Source organism: Nerophis ophidion, linkage group LG04, assembly GCF_033978795.1.
Source record: "Nerophis ophidion isolate RoL-2023_Sa linkage group LG04, RoL_Noph_v1.0, whole genome shotgun sequence".
Lineage (NCBI taxonomy): Eukaryota > Metazoa > Chordata > Actinopteri > Syngnathiformes > Syngnathidae > Nerophis > Nerophis ophidion.
In genome coordinates, this window is record NC_084614.1 from 25907468 (window position 1) to 25931320 (window position 23853).

At 39.7% G+C, this 23853-nt stretch overlaps 1 protein-coding gene and 1 long non-coding RNA gene across 4 annotated transcripts in view; one reads left to right on the forward strand and one right to left on the reverse strand.

Annotated features, from left to right (window-relative positions):
* pld2 (phospholipase D2) overlaps positions 1 to 20124 on the reverse strand; it is a 50038-nt gene extending 29914 nt beyond the window's left edge. The window contains exon 1 of one of the 3 annotated variants that reach the window (XM_061897658.1): positions 19729 to 20124. The gene's annotated coding sequence lies outside the window, so the exon portion shown is untranslated. The remainder of the gene's footprint in view (positions 1 to 19728) is intronic. The other 2 variants (XM_061897661.1, XM_061897660.1) reach the window with 2 other exon arrangements.
* Positions 9237 to 12107, forward strand: LOC133550543 (uncharacterized). Its single transcript, XR_009806303.1, has 3 exons — positions 9237 to 9463; positions 9598 to 9698; positions 11982 to 12107. It is a non-coding gene; the product is annotated as an uncharacterized LOC133550543 (long non-coding RNA).
* Positions 20125 to 23853: the final 3729 nt, after the last annotated feature.

Consider the following 23853-nt stretch of genomic DNA (forward strand, 5'->3'; position numbering starts at 1 on the left):
ATATATATATATATACATACTGTATATATACATATATATACACACATATATATAGACATATATGCATACATATATACACACATATATATACACACATATGTACACATATATACACACTTATATACATATATATATATAAATATATATATACACACACACACACATATATACATATATTTATACACACATATATACATACATAAATAACATACACACAAATATATAAATACATATATATATGCATATATATATATATATACACACACACATATACATATACATACATACATACGTATATATGTATATACATACATACATATACATACATATATATACATGCATACAGATATATATATAAACATATATATACATACATATATATGTATGTATATATATAAACATATATATACATACATATATATGTATGTATATACATATATATACACATACATACATATATACGTATATATATACACATACATACATATATACGTATATATATATATATATACATATATACATACACATACATATATATGTATATATATACATACATACATATATATACATACATATGCATATATACATACATATATATACACACATACATGTATATATATACATACATATATACATGTACATATATACATACATACATATATATACGTATACACACAAACACACACACACACACACATTTATATATATATATATATTGATCTTTTTTTCCAGCCCAGCCCTGGAAATTTGTTCTATTAGACGCCGTGCCCCCAAATAATAGCTGGATGCACTGTCTACTCAAAATAAATAACCTCAAACATACACTGCCTGCAGGAGACATGGCGTCTGTAAAGCTGATGTCTCTACAGTAAAAGACACTGCAGGGTGGTAGCAGAGTTTGAGTTTATTTCGAACATGCAAGCATACATCACAACTTCCAGTTTCTCTTTTTAACATGTTCGAAAAGGAGTAGGAAGAAGCAGAGCTTATTTAATCCTTCCCCTTTTCTTTTACATAACAGTTGCTAAAAATTTTGTTCACTTCCTGTTCTCAATTTATTCACAATCTACTCGATAAGTAATCACAATAAAAATAAATAAATCATTGGTGAAGTAAGTTATATTTTTTATGAGGAGATAAGTAAGATTATTTTGAGAATGAATGAATGGATGAAATACATTCAGAATGCTTATCATGGTTCTTCTTTTTTGTACATTGTAAACACTTTAAGTTTGAAGAGTTTCTTGAAGTAGATCATATTAGTACATTGTTTGATTGCTTAATAGTATGATATGATACACAAGTAGTGTCCATAAAAATAATAACAAATAAATGCATAAAGATATAGCTTTTAGTGAGTGACGAAGGATATTATAATATATCATTCTACATTTGACAGTATTATTTTCATATACTACACTTTATATTGTTACTGAATAATGTTTTAATATAGAAACATTATTGGACTTAACTGTGAAAACTAACAATATATTATTATACCGAAATTGATATAAATAAATGTCACCCCAATAATAAAGGTCATTTAAGTTCAGCAACAGCGTCACTGACCACTAAAGTTGATGTCTGCTTTCCTGGTCATCAGCTTTGGGATTTAAAAGAACAGGATGCAGCTCGCAGTAAGAGAAAAGAATGTGTGGGAAGGCGTTTTTTTATAGTGAAAGAGTGGGCGGGTGTCTTTGAATGTTTCCTGGGTAACAGGCATGGGGAAGGGAGCACTGCTGTGCGTGTCTGTGCCCGTGCGTGTGTGTGCGCATGTTTGTGTAAGTGAAAAAGAAAGAGAGGAGGGGGAGGAAAACAAAATATCAGATAAGAAAACAACAGATTTTACCACACTTGGGGAAAAGAAAACACTAGAAAATTTGTTGAATAAGATAATGATATCTTACTAGATAATAGTATATGTACAGATAGTTAACTCCTACAAAACACACACACATTGCCAGGATTACATTGAAGACTTGAATTGTGTAATTTATGTGCAAAATGTGATGTTTCCTTTGATTGCACTTAGGATGTGAGATTTTTTTTCAAGCAATTGTTTACATTAGCTGACAATGCACAAGTACATTTTTAGTCAAATTTGTCCTAAAAATATGAACAGGCAGCTACAACCCTAGCACAACCCCCTCCCCCCACCACATCCCACCTCCCCGGATTATAAATAATGAATTGTAAATAATCAAATGTATACACTTGTTCTTATGCTTTCTGAGCTCACTATGGTCACTGCTCGCTGTAAATATCCTACCAAGTGAGACCTACACTCTTACAATGTCCATTTCTCAGATGATGTAATTGTTGATGACTGAAGTATGCTGATAGCAACCCAAACTAAACCCCCCGTCCCAAGCCCCTCCACATCCCACATCCCGGATTGTAAATAATGTAGATAATTCAATGTATATACTCTGATGATTAACTTGTGTGATGACTGAATTATGCTGATAGTATATATTTATACCATGTAATGATTAACTTGGACCCCGACTTAAACAAGCTGAAAAACGTATTCGGGTTAGGGCTGGGCGATATGGCTTTTTTATAATATCTCGATATTTCTAGGTCATATCGCAATACACGATATATCTCAATATTTTGCCTTGGCCTTGAAATAACACTTGATACATATAATCACACCAGTATGATGATTCTATGTGTCTACATTAAAACATTCTTGTTCATCCTGTATTAATATATGCTCATTTTAAACTTTCATGCAGAGAAGGAAATCACAACTAAGTCAATTGACCAAAACTGTATTTATTAAACAATTATTAAACAATGGCACAAACGTTCATGTCATTTCCAAAACAATAAGTGCAAGATTGTCCGAAACATTTTAAGTGTCAAATAAAAATTAGCCGCATAATAGGAAATTAAATAGTGTTCGTTCTTCGCTGTGTGGTAGGTTACTATAGACGTTATTAAATTCAGTTGTTGAGTATTTTTTTCAACCGGTGTTGATCTGGAAATGGTTGCCTCGGCATTATGAGTGTGGCACCGGATTGGAGATGTATATATTCGCTGTATGCACTATTCATTCTCTAGCAGGTGACTTTTCAAATTATGTTACATATTAGCAGTAATGCTACTTTTGGTAGCAACGCTTTTGCCCCACACTTGACAAAGTACGGTTGTATGTTCGACATATTCCCACTTGAAGCCAAACCACCGCCAGACGATGGACCACTAGCTGTTTTTGTTGGGAATTGCTTCTTCTTCATTTACACCTTCAGCTAACGTTACCCATGCTGCTACCTCTCTGCTCCGCGAGGGCGTATACGTATGTGACGTATGACGTGACAGTGTGTGGCGTATGTAAAAAGGTGCGCTTGTTGTCTGTGAGAAGAAGAGACGGGATAGAGCGAGAAGAGCCTGTAATGTTATGCCCGCAGCTAAAAGCAACTGCGTGAGAACGTATACTCGAATATCACGATATTGTCATTTTCAATATCGCACATAGACAAACCCGCGATATATCGTGTATATCGATACATCACACAGCCCTAATTGGGGTGTTACCATTTAGTGGTCAATGGTACGGAATATGTACTGTACTGTGCAATATGCTAATAAAAGTTTTAATCAATCAATCAATCAACAGGGTTTGTTGAAAGACTCTTTAAATTTCACTTATGTCTGTGCAAATCAACATCGTCTCGTTGCCATTCCACACTTTTAGTAAAAGTTACAATATTAAATGTCACTAGTACATAACAGTACAGTGTATAAGAGTAAAACACTGGTTTTAGTAGTAGTGTACAGTAGTAAAGGAGACAAACAAGCACTAGTTCGTTTTTCTGGTGGTCCAAGCTTGACATTGTTGTATTTAAAATATTATGACGTGTGTAATATTATTATTGTGTATGTGTCTGTACTGCATGTCGAGTTGATAGATGATGACAAAGTTTTGTTGCCATAGTGCTAGTCGTAGTAATCTACTATACATCACAATCAGAGCTTTGTTGTTGACAGCTGTTAAGCAAAGGAGTTCTCGGGTACTCTGGTGGTTTCCTTCTCTGCACAGAAACAACAATGCCAGAGTTTCCAGACCTTACCACTCTGAAGGCTGTTCTCAAAAATGTTCGTTTCGGACCACCAGAAACGCTTTATGCGTGAGGTTAAAAAGCTGAAACAGTACATATGATTATCTTTTCCACCTAAAACGGTTCTGTGGAGATAGGAACCAACTGATGTCGTAAAAGTGCAATCAGAAAATTCACTTCCTGTGTTGATTAGTTTGCTATAGTATAGTACGGAACATGAGGCACAGAACAAAAGTGATTTGTACAACTTAAGTGATGTAAAATAAATAGATTTTTATAAATTGGTATATACATATGGAGACATTGAGGAACATAGGGCAATACGATGGAAGAGGGGTTAGTGCGTTTGCCTCACAATACAAAGGTCCCGAGTAGTCCTGGGTTCAATCCCGGGCTCGGGATCTTTCTGTGTGGAGTTTCCATGTTCTCCCCGTGACTAAGTGGGTTCCCTCCAGGAACTCCGGCTTCCTCTCACTTCCAAAGACATGCACCTGAGGATAGGTTGATTGGCAAGACTAAATTGGCCCTAGTGTGTGAATGTGAGTGTGAATGTTGTCTATCTGTGTTGGCCTTGTGATGAGGTGGCGACTTGTCCAGGGTGTACACCCCCTTTCGCCCGATTGTAGCTGAGACAGACTCCAGCATTCCCCGCGACCCCGAAGGGAATAAGTGGTAGAAAATGGAGGGATGGATGGATGGATGGATGAACAATGAGGAACATGCCAAAGTTTTGGTTCTGTTAGTGCAATTAAATTCCCCAACTTGAATGTGAGCTGCAAAGAGAATGTGCAGCCTTTTTCCATGCACTTACTTACAAGTGTCAAAGCAACACAAAACTGACTCAGGTTCACGTGGCGAGATGTTCCATGATGTACTTTGCAACTGTGCAATACTGTGCGTAATTTTAGGAACTAAAACTACATTCACAAGCTACAACTTTAGGTATACGCACATAATCTTAAGCAATCCAATACCAGAGCTAAAAAAGTGTGCCTTGAAGAAGATAAAAAGTCTCACTTGTCATTGATTCATAACACATTATAACGGGACTGTCAATGACTGTAGCCTGTTGTTACAGCTCCATACAGTAGGAGTAGCAGTAGGCATCGTAACTCTGCTTCTAAATATACCACATACGCAACTGGTCTACCATAGAATAAGGAGACATGGTAGGAGTTTAAAGGGGAACACTATCACAATTTCAGAAGGGTTAAAACCAATAAAAATCAGTTCCCAGTGGCTTATTTTATTTTTTGAAGTTTTTTTCAAAATGTTACCCATCTCGGAATATCCCTAAAAAAAGCTTTAAAGTGCCTGATTTTGGCTATCTGTGAAGCCATCGTCCATTTTCCTGTGACGTCATCCAGTGATGCCAATACGGATAGCCCGGCAAGATATAGCGACATTAGCTCGGATTCAGACTCGGATTTCAGTGGCTTCAGCGATTCAACAGATTACGCATGTATTGAAACGGATGGTTGGAGTGTGGAGGCATATAGCGAAAATGAAATTGAAGAAGAAACTGAGGCTATTGAGCGAATAGCTATTGACGCTATTCGGCCATGTTTGCCTTAGCATCGCCGGTAAAATGTGCAGACCAACGATCGGAAGTTTCGCATCTTGTGACACTGGATCAACTTAAATCCATCGATTGGAAAGTGTTTGTTTGACATTAAATATGGGTGGAGGGAAACGCTGGATGTAAATATAGTTTCAAATGTACATACAGCTAGCCTAAATAGCATGTTAGCATCGATTAGCTGGCAGTCATGCCACGACCAAATATGTCTGATTAGTACATAAGTCAACAACATCAACAAAACTCACCTTTGTGATTTAGTTGACTTTATCGTTGAAAAATGCATCTGTGGGTTATCCATACATCTCTGTGCCATGTCTGCCTTAGCATCGTCGGTAAAATGTGCAGACACTCAGGCACATTCAATGGGGGTCTGGCGGCAGATTTCTTTGACTTTATCGTTGGAAATAAATCTGCTTTGAGTGTCGCAGGATATTCACACAATCTTGCCATCTCTGTAGTAGCATAGCTTTCGTCGGTAAAGTGTGCGGAACAAACCACTGACCATTTCGTCAGCTTTCCCCACACCCTCGTATTTTGAACACATTTCGTCCAATTTCTTGCCACTTTCGCATCTTTGGGCCAGTGGTTCAACTTGAATCCCTCCCTGTTGTTGTTACACCCTCCGACAACACACCGACGAGGCATGATGTCTCCAAGGTTCCAGAAAATAGTCGAAAAAACGGAAAATAACAGCTGAGACGCGGTGTTTGTAATGTGTTTGAGAAAATGGCGGCTTTATTACCTAGGTGACGTCACGTTCTGACGTCATCGCTCCAAGAGCGATAAATAGAAAGGCGTTTAATTCGCCAAAATTCACCCATTTAGAGTTTGGAAATTGATTAAAAAAATATATGGTGTTTTTTCTGCAACATCAGGGTGAATATTGACGCTTACATAGGTCTGGTGATAATGTTCCCCTTTAAGAGTGTTAGTGTTGCCAACAAATGTCGCTATATTTAAAAAGTATTCAAATCACACAAGATAATTTTTTTCAAACAAGTAACAGCTTATGTGATTTATTCTGGCTTTTGGAGACTCCAACAAGCACGTATCACCCTTCTCAAAGAGCAACGGATGCTGATGTGTTCTTGTCTCACCTTTACAAGCCCATAAATTAACATAAAAACATTTACAATATTTCATAAAACAACGAAAAGAAGCAACAGAAGAAAGTTAATCAACATATTAGTTGTACTTGCTTTTTTACTCACATTATGTGTTATCTAAAACATTATTCCTCTCTTCTACAGTGTCATGACCATTACGTGCACATGCGTCATGGCCAATTAAGCAAATTTGAAGGAGACATACTGCAGGTCCTTCCTTCTTGCTGCAGTCAAACTGTTCAACCAGGCCTGCTCCCAGTGGATCACAAAAACACAACTGGACAATTCACCCTGACCTTGTGCTATAAAATAATGTTATATTATGTTCATCATATCACTATGTGCAATCATATGTAACACGTTATGTGCACTGTGTGCATGTCTGTGTTATGCTGGAAATGCTGACAAAAAACTAATTTTGCTAAACCTGCTGCTCTCAGCTGATCTTTTTTGCTAAAAAATTCCATGTTTTTCTTGAATATTTTATTTTAGGTTTTTTTGCTAGTTTAAAGGCCTACTGAAACCCACTACTACCGGCCACACAGTCTGTTAGTTTATATAGCAATGATGAAATATTAACATTGCAACACATGCAAATACGGCCGGTTTAGTTTACTAAATTGCAATTTTAAATTTCCCGCAGAGTTTACGTCGCGGAATGATGACGCGTGCGCGTGACGTCACCGACTGTAGAGGACATAATAGCGCAGCACCATTTGCGGCTAAAAGTCGTCTCTTTTCATCGCGCAATTAAACAGTATTCGGGACATCTGTGTTGCTGAATCTTTTTCAATTTGTTCAATTAATAATGGAGAAGTCAAAGAGAAAGATGGAGTTGGGAAGCTTTAGTCCTTAGCCACACAAACACACGGTGATTCCTTGTTTAAAATTCCCAGAGGTGAAGCTTTATTATGGATCAGAGCGGTCAAGCGAACATGGTTCCCGACCACTTGTCAACTGGCAGGTTTCGGTGAGAAAATTGTGGTAAAAAGTCGCCTCTTACATGAAATCAGCTGAGTTTGCGCCGTCCATGTAGCTGCCATCGACTTCCCTCAGAGACTGGCCTCAAGACACTCGTGGACACACCCCTCCGACTATCAGGTACTATTTAATCTCACTAAAACACTAGCAACACAATAGAAAGATAAGGGATTTCCCAGAATTATCCCAGTAAATGTGTCTAAAAACATTTGAATCCGTCCCAATGCAATCGCCTTTTTTTTTTTTACTTTATATTTTTTTTCTAGTCCTTCGCTATCAATATCATCATCCACAAATCTTTCATCCTCGCTCAAATTAATGGGGAAATTGTCGTTTTCTCGGTCCGAATAACTCTTGCTGCTGGAGGCTCTCATTATAAACAACGTGAGGAGGTGAGGAGCCCTCACCCTTGTGACGTCATCGTCTGCGACTTCCGGTAAAGGCAAGGCTTTTTTATCAGCACCAAAAGTTGCAAACTTTATCGTCAATGTTCTCTACAAAATCCTTTCAGGCAAAATATGGCAATATCGCAAAATGATCAAGTATGACAAATAGAATGGACCTGCTATCCCTGTTTAAATAAGAAAATCTATTTTCAGTAGGCCTTTAATGTTTGCAATCCATGCCTTTTGCTGCTGTAGCACTGTAAAGTTCCCTGTTGTGGGTTAAATACAGATCTTATCTTAACCTAGTTTACAAATATATTTGTAATATATTTGTCTTCCATGTTCTGTATGTAATATTTGTTGCACATTAACCTTCTGTTAATCTCTTGCACACTCTATTGACCTTGCTGGTACATGCTAGTCCCTAATGCACGTACATACATACCTAATTAGTTGGAGTGTCCGCCCTGAGATCAGTAGGTCGTGAGTTCAAACCCTGGCCGAGCAATACGGTAGACTATAAAAATGGGATCCATTCCCTATCTGCTTGGCACTCAGCATCAAGAGTTGGAATTGGGGTTAAATCACAGAAAATGAATCCCGGGCGCGGACCACCGCTGCTGCTCACTGCTCCTCTCACCTCTCAGGGGGTGAGGGTGATGGGTGAAATGCAAAGGATAATCTCGCTACACCTAGTTGGTGTAGTGAGACGGACAATGGTACTTTAACTTTAACTAACACACCCTGGTGGTGAACAGGTGAACATGTTTTACGTAAAACATTCCGTACATGTTAACAATCTCCCATTGTTTTTTGTTTATGTTTAAAGATCTTACAAAATCAAGTACAAAAAACAAACAAAAACAAAAATATCCCTTTGAAGCGACATAAAAAACACTTTCAACAAGACCTGAACATAATAAACATAGCACATGTTTATTTGAAATACAGTAATCCTTCACTCAATACCTTTACAAGTATTAGTGCAGATGCTCCTAAGGCCATGTCCACACGAACACGGAGAGTTTCAAAAACACATATTTGGAGCTAAAACAATCTCCATCCACACAAGTGTAGTTTCAAAAGTGTCTATGTCTACACACAAACACATACACTTGCTGCCATGCACATTTTGTCCAATCAGAAGCCTGAAAAAAGCAGCAATAGCTGACTTGTTGGCATTACACCTCTATTATGTTTATTTTGATCGACTTTAGACGTACACAGAGCCCTGGGAACTTTTTTTAAAGAGCGAATGCACGCCTGTGCTGCTGAAACCTAACACTCATAGAATTATAACGTGTTCAGCAACATGGTGATGTATTACATGTGCAGTGAAAGGTACATTATTTCTGAAATCAGCACACACTAACGAGTCAAGAAAACCTTTCTGAATGTTTAAGGGAATTATTAAGCATTTAATCATTTATAAAGCATTATGGTACATGTGTAATGAAGTGTATATTGTCTTTCAGATCAGTACTCACTCCAAGAAAGAGGCTATACCATGTTTTTTTTTTAGGTGCTTGGTCGATTTTTACCGTATACTCCATCTACAAAAATGGAAGCAAGACACGTAAGTTAACTTCATGATTTGTCGTTAAACAAGGGCTAAAAACATAAGATAATGTTGCACATTTCTTATGACAAAAAAACAAAAATCTTGGTTGTCAAAGTTGTCCCATCAGTTGTAGGTTCAACAGCGATCGTATCCAAAACAGCGGACTGTCATTTGCGCCAGCGGGAGTGTCGCAAAGCCCATTTTGATGAGTCTTTTTTAGTAATGTAAAGTGAAAACAGCAGCATGTTTACGTTCAAACATACAGTAAGTCCTGTGATGAGGTGGCGACTTGTCCAGGGTGTAGCCCGCCTTCTGCCTGATTGTAGGTGAGATAGGCTCCTGCGCCCCCCGCAACCCCAAAGAGGATAAGCGGTAGAAAAAGAAAATGGATGGATGGCATATAGTAAGTCCTCTTATAGTGTGTTTAAAGCCAGCAAAGCAGTGTTGTTGAGCTTGGAAAGACAACGCACAACCGTGACATCATCACACGTCTCCGTGTGTGGTTTGTATACGCATACGCTAAGCGGAGAGTTTTGCAACTCTACAATTTGCCAGCATTTGCAAAAGTCTGCAGTTTTTAAGAGAAAAGTATGCGTCTGCGTTTGGACAAGAGGCCTAAATGCAGAGATGAGTATGCATTTATTAAGTATTTGGGTTAGTGTGAACATGGCCAAGTATTTTCGTAGTGCATCAAAAAGTTGCTGGTTCGCAAAAAAAAAATGAACAACCATGCAACCAACGATGGCTCAGAATTCAAGTTGGGGATGTTTATTGCACCAACTCAAAGAAAGCAGTGCACAGAGTGCAGATTATACAGTGCAATATTTCTGAAAATGAAAAGTAAATACAAAAAAATTAAGCATTTACAAAATGTATCAATGCAAAAAAACATTTGCAGCTCAAAAATCACCCACTGTTTGCACTATACTCTAAATCTCCACAACCAACCTGCTTACCTACTCTAACTCTGACTAAATAATCAGCTTCCCTTACATGGTACAAACCCCTCCCTCAGGCATACCATTGACATGAAAAAAGGGTGAAAAGCCCCAACTTTGTACCCTAATGTACATATCTACATAACAATTACCAATATGTGATGCTAAACCTAATCCAGCATATAAATATGCACATTTCAGATCTCTAATGACACCTAATATAATTGCAACTCCATGAATAAATAAGAAGTCGAAATTAAAACCACTTGTTCTGGTCTCCTGGTCACATGACTCTAGCAAAGTGAAGTGAAGTGAAGTGAATTATATTTATATAGCGCTTTTTTTCAAGTGACTCAAAGCGCTTTACATAGTGAAACACAATAGCTAAATTACATTCAAACCAGTGTGGAAGCAGGTGGGTAAAGTGTCTTGCCCAAGGACACAACGGCAGTGACTAGGTTGGCAGAAGCGGGAATCGAACCTGCAACCCTCAAGTTGCTGGCACACCGATGCACGCTTTTATGGCGTCATCCAAACGGGCCGTGTACTTTTGACTGACCTCCACGTAACGCCATGACGACAGCCTCCTACTCAGTGAGTCTTTATTGTGTCCGTGCTTGTGTGTTGTGTGCACCCGACGACACGCCGACTACACGGTGACATTATCTGTGCCTCAATTCAGCGGCTGCATCTCTTGCAGTGCACATTTGTGGGGTACTGACATCATTGTGGTGCGCAAAGGCTGTCCCGATTTAAAATTTCCCAACTGTCCTTCGAATCCTGCAGAGAAATGTGTCCTTTACTCCCATTAGCATCCGTGTACACTTAACCTCCTTTCATTTCCCGAGATCCTTTGCGCTCTGAACTCTGAAAATTATTTTCAACTTGGCAGCGCTGTGCAGAGCGGAAAGAGAGACTTTAAAATGTAAGTATAGCTTTATGTATTTGTTTAAAACAGCTAAAAGCAGACATGTCAAGCTAAGGTGACTGTATTGATATAGATTTACATTTAAATACCAGACCTCGACTATCGTAATGTTAAGCGACCTCTGTGCTTTTGCCCCTCTCTTTACCCCGAGGGAAAGCTATATATCCGGCCTTTGCAGACAGCTTTGCGCGCAGAGCTTTTTTCAACGTTTGGAAGTAAAGACCAACAACTTCTTTAGACCCGCAAGATGTCGACTTATTTATGTCCATTGAATGTGTGGCCGGAATAGTGAAGTGTTGGAACTGGGTGCATCAATGCAGCTCTAGTTCTTGCTGTTTTTGTATACATTTGCATGTTAATTGAAAATGTTTACTCCAACAAATGATTAGTGGTCTTGTGTTTACCTTTTCTGTTTTTTGTTTTGATGTGCAGAACAATCAAGGAGGACTTGGACAAGGCACTTTTCAAGCACATCATACCAAAAATAAAATGACATAAAACACATTGGCTGATCATTTAAAAACAAAGTATTTTTTGTAACCTGTACACAATGATAAACTCATGTGCTGAAACTGCAGTTGTTGATTCATTTTCTCTGCCCTGTTGCAAATAATTATATGATAATAATAACATTATGCTATCCCAACATTTATTGTTACTGGCTATAATGCAAGCAATTTGAGAATGTTTAAAAAAAATATGTGATATTAATATGAAATTCACATATTAATAAAGTAAGTTCTAAAGATGATTATGTTGTGTTGGTATATGGATAGACCGTGAGGACTCTTTCTGGGACATCTTCTGGATTGTCTGCGTGTTTTAAAAGGTACATGTTCCACTACAACGAGCATTCACAAGCATTAAAACAAAATAAATCATTAACTAATAAACAGAGACAAACAGTAGACAGTGGATGGATAGCAATACCAGCTTTAGAATGCTTGTCAGAATGGGACACATCTTCTTGACAACCATCTCCTATGATGGTCAGCTCAAACCGCAAAATAAACAGACGCGGCGGTGCCCGTAGCTCTTAGCCGCTTCCTCTAAAATAAGGTAAAAGACAAAGAGCAGAAGAAAAACGATTTGACATAATTCGTCTCTTAAGCTTGTCATTATTCAACTTTGTGCGCCTAAACAGCAGACACGTGACGTAAAGATAAGGGTGTGGACAACTGACTTAACCAGGAATTTTCCCATAGACTAGACCGTACCAATTCATATCGCGCCAGCCGCTGCTGGAGTACTCCAGCCAGGACCCACACTTCGCCTACCGCATGGGCTGGGTCCTTGGAAGGATGCAGCCCCTGAATTGTGACACAGCTATTGTCTTTATGACAGCAGGCTCGTGCAGATGTGTCCTCGCTCTCCTGGCCATAGAGTGAGACGTGCCGGTGCGAGAAGAGCGAAACTTTACAATGGTCAGTAACACAGATCAGACAAAGAGCAATTAGTTTAGTATTATCAGTTGTTAGCTCAGAAAATAGTTACCAGAAAAATAGCTGAGTCTACTGAATGCCATCTGACATGACAAGGGTTTGTCCAGCAAGAGTAGTCCAACTACAAATCTGATTTTTTTGGACTGCCAACATAGTGGTGAAAACTTCTCTCCTCCCACAAGAGCAATAAAAGGTCCCTCCCTGCATATATCCATCAGAAAGGTTTCCAGGGGGGGCATCACTGAACACAACAAGGTTGAGCATGTATTTGTTTCCTAAATACTGAAACCTTTTATAACGTGACTTTATAGATTACTTTGTTCACTTCTTGAATATATTGCACTATTGCATTTTTCAAACTGGATGCCAGAATACAAGTGTCAAACATAACATCAGACTTGGTCTGCTTTCCTATCCATATATCTGCCCTATTTTTGATTTTAGCTGCTCCATTTTAACCATGGTCCCTATGATGTCAGAAAATGTTGCAAACTATATGATATGATGATAGGATTTTCTTTAAAAAGGCTTTAAAAATGTATGAATGTATACATAAATTATAAAACAAATCTGTGTTATTATTAATTAGTATAAACTTTTTTTTTTCATTTTATCGTTTTGCAATATTTTCAATTGTTGCTGCTCATTGCCACTGCTGCTGCTCACTGCTCCCCTCACCTCCCAGGGGGTGATCAAAGGTGATGGGTGAAATGCAAAGAATAATTTTGCCACACCTAGTGTGTGTGTGACAATCATTGGTACTTCAACTTTAACTTTTAACTTGTTATACAATGTACTTTGCTGAGAATGTTTCAAGTGTCTAGAGACCTTGAGTGACTTTTTACTTTATTTTAAAAAACTAGCAACGGAGCTAACATTGTTTTCTGGTGTTATTATAGACTGTACTCGTTTTTAGAAACTGTACTTATTTGCGGCGAACAGTGACAGCTGCAGCGAGCAAGACGTCACACTTGCATCGCACTGCTGCTGCAGTTGGATTTCTCTTCTTTAAGCCGCCACTGTCTTCTTAATATTTGCACATTTTGTAGCTCGATGTCCGCGGGTATATCTGGGACATTATAATGTTACGTCCACTTCGCAAACATGCTGACTACGCTCCAGACAATCACGTGCATCTTGTTTAAGTCATTACAACATCCGGTGTCGGCAGCGCTGTTTTTGGTGACAAAATTATTTTTCCGGCGATCACATTTTTGGTGCATCACTAGTCTATATTGCACACATACAGTGGGGCAAAATAAGTATTTAGTCAACCACCGATTGTGCAAGTTCTCCCACTTAAAATGATGACAGAGGTCTGTAAGTTTCATCATAGGTACACTTCTACTGTGAGAGATAGAATGTGAAAAAAAATCCAGGAATTCACATTGTAGGAATGTAAAAAAATATATTTGTAAATTATGGTGGAAAATAAGTATTTGGTCAACCATTCAAAGCTCTCACTGATGGAAGGAGGTTTTGGCTCAAAATCTCACGATACATGGCCCCATTCATTCTTTCCTTAACACGGATCAATCGTCCTGTCCCCTTAGTAGAAAAACAGCCCAAAAGCATGATGTTTCCACCCCCATGCTTCACAGTAGGTATGGTGTTCTTGGGATGCAACTCAGTATTCTTCTTCCTCCAAACACGACGAGTTCAGTTTATACCAAAAAGTACTATTTTGGTTTCATCTGACCACATGACATTCTCCCAATCCTCTGCTGTATCATCCATGGGCTCTCTGGCAAACTTCAGACGGGCTTGGACATGCACTGGCTTAAGCAGGGGGACACGTCTTGCACTGAAGGATTTGATGCCCTGTCGACGTAGTGTGTTACTGATGGTAACCTTTGTTGCTTTGGTCCCAGCTCTCTGCAGGTCATTCACCAGGTCCCCCCGTGTGGTTCTGGGATTTTTGCTCACCGTTCTCATGATCATTTTGACCCCACGGGATGAGATCTTGCTTGAAGCCCCAGATCGAGGGAGATTATCAGTGGTCATGTATGTCTTCCATTTTCTGATAATTGCTCCCACAGTTGATTTTTTCACACCAAGCTGCTTGCCTATTGTAGATTCACTCTTCCCAGTCTGGTGCAGGTCTACAATTATTTTCCTGGTGTCTTTCGACAGCTCTTTGGTCTTGGCCATAGCGGAGTTATGAGTCTGACTGTTTGAGGCTGTGGGCAGGTGTCTTTTATACAGATAACAAGTTCAAACAAGTGCCATTAATACAGGTAACGAGTGGAGGACAGAAGAGCTTCTTAAAGAAGAAGTTACAGGTCAGAGATCTTCCTTGTTTGAAGTGACCAAATACTTATTTTCCACCATAATTTACGAATAAATTCTTTAAAATTCCTACAATGTGAATTCCTGGATTTTTTTTTTCCCATTCTGTCTTTCACAGTTGAAGTGTACCAATGATGAAAATTACAGACCTCTGTCATCATTTTAAGTGGGAGAACTTGCACAATTGGTGGCTGACTAAATACTTTTTTGCCCCACTGTAAAAGGCTATTTATATAGCTATTCATACTGTAACGACCTGCTAGTGGTAATGTTTTATGTTTGTGGGGTTTTGATTTGATGTAAAATTTCCCATGATTGCAAACTCACCATCCGTGCTCGAAAGAGGACTTGCTAAGAATGACTAAGTGTTGTTATGTGTCTGGGGAAGTACGGAGACCAAAATGTTTGCAGGGGAGGTAAAACATGTCAAAATTGGACCCGGCAGTAGCATAAGATTGGCAATTAAGGTTAAAAATAGCATCCTACATTTGACTTCTTCTGGAGGCTACAATACATTATATAACCTTAATTTGTTTTCACGTAAAAAGGCTTATTTACAAGATGTAGCGGCTATGATTTTGCCGTGGCGGTGCGCCACCCTCAGTTACATTGTGGGCAAACCCTGCACTGCTTTAGTCAGTCTGGAGTTTCAATTTGTAACAAGTGGAATTTGAAAGTAAACCAACTTTTGGTTTGTGACCAAAACCATGTACAATACACATGCAAAACATGATTGATAATCTAGCATTAACTATTTCAAACTCAAAAGCGACTTATCTGCTGCCACAGAAGCTAGCTTACCTCTTGCTAATGCTGCAGCAGTGTGAGACTGTGTGTGGCTCTGTGAGCAAGGAAAGGTATTATTACACTAGAACAATAGTTCCTCAGTGTTCGCTCTTACAAATACAATGTCACTACAGCTTGGTTATTATACAGGTTACAGAATGTAAATGAAGTATTGTTGGAGGTTTTTGGATGCATTTGCATTGATTTAGAGGCAGAATGGATTACTTCCATTAGCTGCATTGTTAGCCACCTACACCAAGCCAATTGTTAGAAATTATGATGTATTTTTATCTCTCATAAGGGTTGTGAATGATAGGGAAAATGCGAATACAACCTTCTGTTTTAATTGACATCTCTTGTGTAGGAGACATGTTTCATGTCTAACCACCTAGTGCAATGGCTCTCCCATTTGTGTTTAACTGCATACATAGATTTATTCTGATGGGGTTGTTACCACTTCCAAAGACATGCACCTGGGGATAGGTTGATTGGCAACACTAAATTGGCGCTAGTGTGTGAATGTGAGTGTGAATGTTGTCTGTATATCTGTGTTGGCCCTGCGATAAGGTGGCGACTTGTCCAGGGTGTACTCCGCCTTCCGCCCGATTGTAGCTGAGATAGGCGCCAGCGCCCCCTGCGACCCCAAAAGAGAATATGCGGTAGAAAATGGATGGATGCATGGCTTGTTACCTTTGAAAAAAAAAATGTATAGGTTGATTCTATAATTGTGTCTGAGAATTGAGTGATACCAGAATTTTACACTCTGCTTGATATACAAATTAAACTGTTATTGACAACCACAATTTATAGTCTTGAACTTGATTTATTTTAATGTTTCTTAAAGCCAGAAAGCTGCCATTTTAAATTACTATAGTTTTGTTTCTGCTAGCTGCTTTTTCTACAAAATTAAACCATCTGAACGAACATCCTCCAAGTCTGGTTATTCCATAATTCTTTCTAGAGGTTGTTTGATTATAATAATAAAGCACAAACAAATATTCTTTATCTACTTTCCAAAACGGTCAGTTAGTATACTGAACAAGTTGTAACTCTTTATCTATTGAATAAAACATGTTGAAATTCAATGATTTGGTTCAATTGCAAACAGCTAAAGTTATGCACAAAGCAAACAATAACTTGCTAGACAAGAATGTACAACAATTATGCTCAAAAAAAGGGGAAAAAACCTTAGGGAAAATCTTATTTTAAAACATTTAGCATATTCATATGTGGAGATAAATTATGGGATAGAATAAGCAAAAAAAATCAAACAATGAGTGAACTATGATCCAGTTTAAGAAACTGTTGTATTTCAAAGTTTTAACAAAGTACAAGGAAGAAGAATCCTGATAAACATGTTGAAACTACATGTTGGAATGTGAAACTGGAAAAATGTGATGTACTATATTGTAAATTTTAACTGTATGCATGTTCAAAATAAACAAAATAAATAATACTATTACTTATATGTGTTGTGAAATTAATGGATAGTTGTTTTTAAAGATGCAGGAAGGAAGGATATTGACTTTAGGGACACCTGCAGAGGGAAGTGGACTCGCTTGATATGGAGGGGAACTGCACTTTTTTGGTAAAAAAAATTGTAATCAATTCCAGCACACCCCACGACCCCGAACGGGACAAGTGGTAGAAAATGGATGGATGGATGGATTTACAATCATTATGTAAGACAATCACACATATGTTTTTCTTTTTAATGCAATCTAAATAGTAAATTAATTCAAGCAAAATTCAGTTTACAATGAAACAAATGGGAGTCGCTCTATTCTGCCCATAAAGCGCTCTAAAAAACATCCAAACACTTGTATCAACGTTTTAAATACACGCTGTAAATATATATGTAATATATCAACATGCCATTTGATAATAACATGTAATATCTACGTATTTTGCTCATTTTGAGCATACAGCGGCACCTTAATTTCACAAACACATCACTACATTCGCCCTGTGATGAGGTGGCGACTTGTCCAGGGAGTACAGAGCCTTCCGGCCGAATGCAGCGGAGATAGGCTTCCGCACCCCCTACGACCCCAAAAAAGGGACAAGTGGTAGGAATTGGATTGATGGATCACGACATTCCCTTTTTCCTTCTACAACCTCACTGATTTCTACTCACTCCAGACATTATTCAGTGAGACAACAGACTTAATGTAACATCACTCTCTGTACAATGTCTGCTCTCACTGGGATGCCAACTGTTAGGATGGTGATATAATCCCATTTAGATGAAGAATGACACATAGTACTCCAGAAGAAAAAAGTGTTGTGGAACGAAGCGTCTTTTCGGGTCTTTTTTGCTCTTTTCGGTTATGAGTTGGCTGTCAAAGTGTACAGACTTCTGAGTTTATGTTCACATCATTTTACTACCAAAGTCAGAGGGCATTATTTTTGTTATTACCGAATCGACTATTACAGGCTCTGAGGTGAGCAAGCAGTTCACCAGCTCATGACGTCAATGCACTGCTGAAAGTAGGTCCCTCATGTTAGCGCTTATAATAACAGTAGCACTAATCCTTGGTTAATTATTCAGGTCATAAAATGTAAATGCCGTATTGTTGGCAGAATTTTGGATGGTTATTTAGAAGGAGTTATGGGTGGAATAACAGACCTCCTATTGACTCCGGGCAAATTTTTATAACATTTCTCCCGGCGTGGCGCGGTTGGTACAGTGGCCATGCCAGCAACCCGAGGGTTCCTGGTTCGATCCCCACCTACTACCAACCTCATCACATCTGTAGTGTCCTTGAGCAAGACACTTCACCCTTGCTCCTGATGGGTCGCTGTTAGGGCAGCTCCGGCCATCAGTGTGTGAAAGTGTGTGTGAATGGGTGAATGTGACTGCACTTAAATGTAGAATATATGTAGAATATATTTATACTATTCATATATTATATATATAATATATGTTGTATATTATGTATTATTATTATTGTCTATTTCGAGAGAACTGTGGTGCTGAATTTCCCCCAGGGATCAATAAAGTACTTTCTATTCTATTCTATTCTAATGTGGAAATAGTGTCAAAGCGCTTTGAGTACCTTGAAGGTAGAAAAGCACTATATAAGTGTAACCCTTTTACGAGATGATATGCATTAAAAAGACATCTGTTCTCTTCTCCCATAATGATTGTGAATTATAGACAACATTCCAAAAAAAGTGCTGTTTACCTTTTAATATTGTTGTGATTAATTAAGAGAGTCATTTGAGAGGCAATAAATGCACTGAAAGTTTTTTTCTAATGAAATAATCAGCAACAGGAGAGGGAAAAATATATAAATAATTTTCTTCAGATTTCATTGCAGTTAGCATTTTAGTCTGCCTAATAGTACAATAATAAGTCGGTTAGAGTTTTTCGGAGGCACGTTTAGCAGTCAAATGAGTTTACAGCACAATCTGTATGCTGTTTGGGGAAAGAAAGCTAAATGTATGCAGACTGAGAACTGAGCGAAGTTGCAAATTGTGCTGCACCCATCCCTTTATTTCCGACAGCGCCACATTCCTAAAAGGCAGTTCAAGTTGGTAGACGACACAGAAGACACGGTCCTATTTAGACATCTCGGTACGGATACACATCGGTAAGGGTGTGATCGGTGTGGTTATGTGTTTGGATCGGAACCAGTGTCGTGTTTTAATATACTCACCCAGCTCCAATGTCAACAAGCGCTGTCAGCTAGTCCACAACCACAAGGATCAACTTAAACATTCGCACGGAAAGTCTGGTTTCATGGCGATCCAGACTGGCCTGTTGTAGCCCGGAGGTGATGCACACTTTGGTCCCTCCCATTTGGCGTCCACAAGGACAATAACCCCACATGGAGAGGACGAGGAGGGGAGGAAGAGGTCTGAAGGTGGTGTGTCATGCTGTAGCTTGGCAGCTATATTGTCACGGTGGGACGGGGCGTGGGTAAAAACACACACCGGACGACGCGGGCGTGTTACACTGCGTGTCAATAGATGGTCCCGTCGTGGGTAGGAAATTAACGTCTTTTTAGACCGTTTTTGAGACAAGCCACGACTGGACCAGGGCAACAAGAGCACAGGAATGTACATCCATGACAAAAGATTTGAAAAAAAGGTGCGGCGTCGACGTGGGTCACGCAAATTATCACGAGATTTTACTTTCGATTAAAAATACTCTTTAAACAGTTGCAAAATAAGTGTTTTAGAAGACAGACACGCGTTCGGAGTTTCAAAAAACACCAAAATGTGATTCAAGGTTTAAAACAAACCAGGGAGTTTTAAATAACACCGGAAGTAAGTTTGTATCCGAAGTACTGATCAGTGTACCCGTGTGCAGCGGCACTGACCTTTCCATGAGGAAACAGAAAGATAAAAACAGTTTTACTTATTGTTTATCTTTAAAACATACATTGTCAAATTTAAATGATAACACTATTTATAAAACGTGTTTCACTACAGCAAATCTGGTCACGGTAGATGGGAAAGGCTTGTAGTTCTTTTAATGGCCTTCTGGGGGCGGTCAAAACCGCTTTAAGACAAATGTGACAAACTCGTTTTTATTGAGGGCCACATTGCAGTTATACGTGGCTGCCCTCAGAAGGCCGCTTGTAACAGCGAAAACATATGAATAAAATATAAGTGAAACGGTGGTAGAGGGGTTAGTGCATCTGCCTCACAATACGAAGTTCCTGCAGGCTCGGGATCTTTCTGTGTGGAGTTTGCATGTTCTCCCCGTGAATGCGTGGGTTCCCTCCGGGTACTCCGGCTTCCTCCCGTTTCCAAAGACATGCACCTGGGGATAGGTTGATTGGCAACACTAAATTGGCCCTAGTGTGTGAATGTGAGTGTGAATGTACACTAATTTGGCCCTAGTGTGTGAATGTGAGTGTGAATGTTGTCTGTCTATCTGTGTTGGCCCTGCGATGAGGTGGCGACTTGTCCAGGGTGTACCCCGCCTTCTGCCCGATTTGTAGCTGAGATAGGCGCCAGCGCCCCCCGCAACCCCAAAAGGGAATAAGCGGTAGAAAATGGATGGATGAATGTATATGTATGTAGAAATATATGTATATATATATCAATCAATCAATGTTCACTTGTATAGCCCTAAATCACTAGTGTCTCGAAGGGCTGCACAAACCACAACACAAACCACTACGACATCCTCGGTAGGCCCACACATAGAAAACTCACACCCAGTGGGACGTCGGTGACAATGATGACTATGAGAACCTTGGAGATATACACATATAAAAACATATAAATACATATATAAATATCCCTATATTTATGTATGTATAAATATAGGGATCACACACACACACACACACACATATATATATATACATATATATATATATATATATATATATATATATATATATACATATATGTACAAATATATATATATATATATCTAGGTGTGGGAAAAATTACAAGACTACTTCGTCTCTACAGAACTGTTTCATGAGGGGTTCCCTCAATCATCTGGAGATTTTAATGGAAGCATTCACATACAATGGTTTATATAGGGCACAGAGTGGGTGGGTACAGGCAGGCGTAGGGTGTGGTGATTGGCTCATGTGTTACCTAGGAGGTGTTTCCGTCTGTGGCGGCATGTTGAAATGATTTCACTGCGCTTGTTGAGGGATGATAGATCTGGATGATATATAATAAACAGTTTCTCTTTTAAGCATAGGTTGTATCTTTTATTACCACTGTTGTAAGGTGTGCTGGATGCAAGAATTTGCCATGTTATTGAATATTCAACATTATTGTCTTTGAGGTTCCAAATGTGTTTGCTTAGTGCTGTAGAATTCCGCAAAGTCTGGTTTCTAAAGGAGGCGTTGTGATTATTCCATCTTGTTTTGAACGCTCCTTCGGTTAATCCTACGTACGTGTCGGATGTGTTAATGTCCTTGCGTGTTACCTTTGCTTGGTAAACGACTGATGTCTGTAAGCACCCTCCGTTGAGAGGGCAATCAGGTTTCTTGCGACAGTTACATTCCTTATTGGTTTCAGAGTCGTTTAGTCTGGGGGTAGGCAGTCCTTTTGCAATTGCTTTGTTGTGGTTTGAAATGATTTGTTGTATGTTATTCATACAACTGTAACTCAATTTAATGTTGTTCTTGTTGAATATTTTTCTTAGGGTGTTGCCTTTGGGGAAGTGTTTGTCAATCAGAGTGAGGAACTTGCGGCCGATGTTGGTTGAGAAGTTTTTGCTGAATGGCGGATTGTACCAAATGATGTTGTTTCGTTTTCTGCTCTTTTTTGGTTGGTTTCCTGGAGTGGGTTCATAGGTGAGGGTGAAGTTGTATCCGCTTTCATCAAGTGCTTTCTGGTACGGGGGGGTTGCTTGGTCGAATTCAGCTTTGCTAGATGACAGCATCGATAGCCTTTTATTAATTCCGGTAGGTATTCTTTTCGTGGTGGTGGGTGGGTGGTTGCTGTCATGGTGCACGTATTGGAGTGTTGTGTTGGGTTTCGTGAATGGTTGGTAGCTGTTATTTCTCAGGTTGAAAGTGACGTCGAGGAAGTTGACGGTTTGCTTGTTGGCTTCAATCGTGATCCGTAGGCCGTTTTCTTTGAAGATTTGGCATTTGCGCTTCTTGGTGTTCTCGCTGCTCCTTGGCGAGGCGCGGCACACTGCCACTTATATATATATATATATATATATATATATATGTATATATATATATATATATATATATATATACTCCTCTCTGAGCTGCTACCTTACCGTGGTAGAGGAGTTTGCGTGTCACAATGATCCTAGGAGCTATGTTGTCTGGGGGCTTTCATGCCCCCTGGTAGGGTCTCCCAAGACAAACAGGTCCTAGGTGAGTGATCAGACATAGAGCAGCTCAAAGACTTCCTATGATTTACAACTAAATGGACTCAGATTTCCCTTGCCCGGACGCGGGTCACCGGGGCCCCGCTCTGGAGCCAGGCCCGGAGTTGGGGCACGATGGCGAGCGCCTGGTGGCCGGGCCTGTCCCCATGGGGCCCGGTCGGGCACAGCCCGAAGAGGCAACGTGGGTCATCCCTCCAATGGGCTCACCACTCATGGGAGGGGCCATAGAGGTTGGGTGCATTGTGAGCTGGGCGGCAGCCGAAGACAGGGCACTTGGCGGTCCGATCCTCGGCTACAGAAGCTAGCTCTTGGGACGTGGAACGTTACCTCATTGGGGGGGAAGGAGCCTGAGCTAGTGCGCGAGGTAGAGAAGTTCCGGCTGGATATAGTCGGACTCACCTCGACTCACAGCAAGGGCTCTGGAACCAGTTTTCTCGAGAGGGACTGGACTCTCTTCCACTCTGGCGTTGCCGGCAGTGAGAGGCGACGGGCTGGGGTGGCAATTCTCGTTGCGCCCCGGCTCAAAACTTGCACGTTGGAGTTCAACCCGGTGGACGAGAGGGTAGCTTCCCTCCGCCTTCGGGTGGGGGGACGGGTCCTGACTGTTGTTTGTTCTTACGCACCAAACAGCAGTTCAGAGTACCCACCCTTTTTGGGTACACTCGAGGGGTACTGGAAAGTGCTCCCCCGGGTGATTCCCTTGTCCTACTGGGGGATTTCAACGCTCATGTTGGCAACGACAGTGAAACCTGGAGAGGCGTGATTGGGACGAATGGCCGCCCGGATCTAAACCCGAGTGGTGTTTTGTTATTGGACTTTTGTGCTCGTCACGGATTGTCCATAACAAACACCATGTTCAAACATAAGGGTGTCCATATGTGCACTTGGCACCAGGACACCCTAGGCCGCAGTTCCATGATCGACTTTGTAGTTGTGTCATCGGATTTGCGGCCTC